The sequence below is a fragment of the Arachis stenosperma genome, chromosome 10 (genome assembly GCF_014773155.1).
Source record: "Arachis stenosperma cultivar V10309 chromosome 10, arast.V10309.gnm1.PFL2, whole genome shotgun sequence".
NCBI lineage: Eukaryota > Viridiplantae > Streptophyta > Magnoliopsida > Fabales > Fabaceae > Arachis > Arachis stenosperma.
The window spans coordinates 112,552,099-112,552,833 of record NC_080386.1 but is presented as its reverse complement, the minus strand read 5'-3'; the positions used below and the strand labels follow the sequence as shown (position 1 = coordinate 112,552,833).

The following is a 735-nucleotide window of genomic DNA, read 5'->3' as shown; positions in this document are numbered from 1 at the left end:
ATGCAACAGAATTGCAAGTTCCATGGACTTCCATTGGAAGATCCTCATCAGTTTTTAGCTGAATTCTTGCAAATCTGTGACACTGTCAAGACTAATAGGGTTGACCCTGAGGTCTACAGACTTATGCTATTCCCTTTTGCTGTAAGAGACAGAGCTAGGACATGGTTGGACTCACAACCTAAAGAAAGCCTGGACTCATGGGAAAAGCTAGTCAATGCCTTCTTGGCAAAGTTCTTTCCACCTCAAAAATTGAGTAAGCTTAGAGTGGAAGTCCAAACCTTCAGACAGAAGGATGGAGAATCCCTCTATGAAGCTTGGGAAAGATACAAACAATTGATCAGAAAATGTCCATCTGACATGCTTTCTGAATGGAGCATCATAGGTATTTTCTATGATGGTCTCTATGAACTATCCAAGATGTCTTTGGATAGCTGATGAGCGGATAATTTGTACGCTTTTTGGCATTGTTTTTAGTATGTTTTTAGTGTGATCTAGTTAGTTTTTAGTATATTTTTATTAGTTTTTAATTAAAATTCACTTTTCTGGACTTTACTATGAGTTTGTGTGTTTTTCTGTGATTTCAGGTATTTTCTGGCTGAAATTGAGGGACCTGAGCAAAAATCTGATCCAGAGACTCAAAAGGACTGCAGATGCTGTTGGATTCTGACCTCCCTGCACTCGAAGTGGATTTTCTGGAGCTACAGAAGCCCAATTGGCGCGTTCTCAACGGCGTTG

The 735-nt window shown here is 39.9% G+C and overlaps 1 non-coding gene across 1 annotated transcript; it reads right to left on the bottom strand.

Annotated features, from left to right (window-relative positions):
- Window positions 1-255: 255 nt before the first annotated feature.
- On the bottom strand, window positions 256-359 carry LOC130958409 (small nucleolar RNA R71). Its single transcript, XR_009077532.1, has one exon. It is a non-coding gene; the product is annotated as a small nucleolar RNA R71 (small nucleolar RNA).
- Between the last annotated feature and the right edge of the window lie 376 nt (window positions 360-735).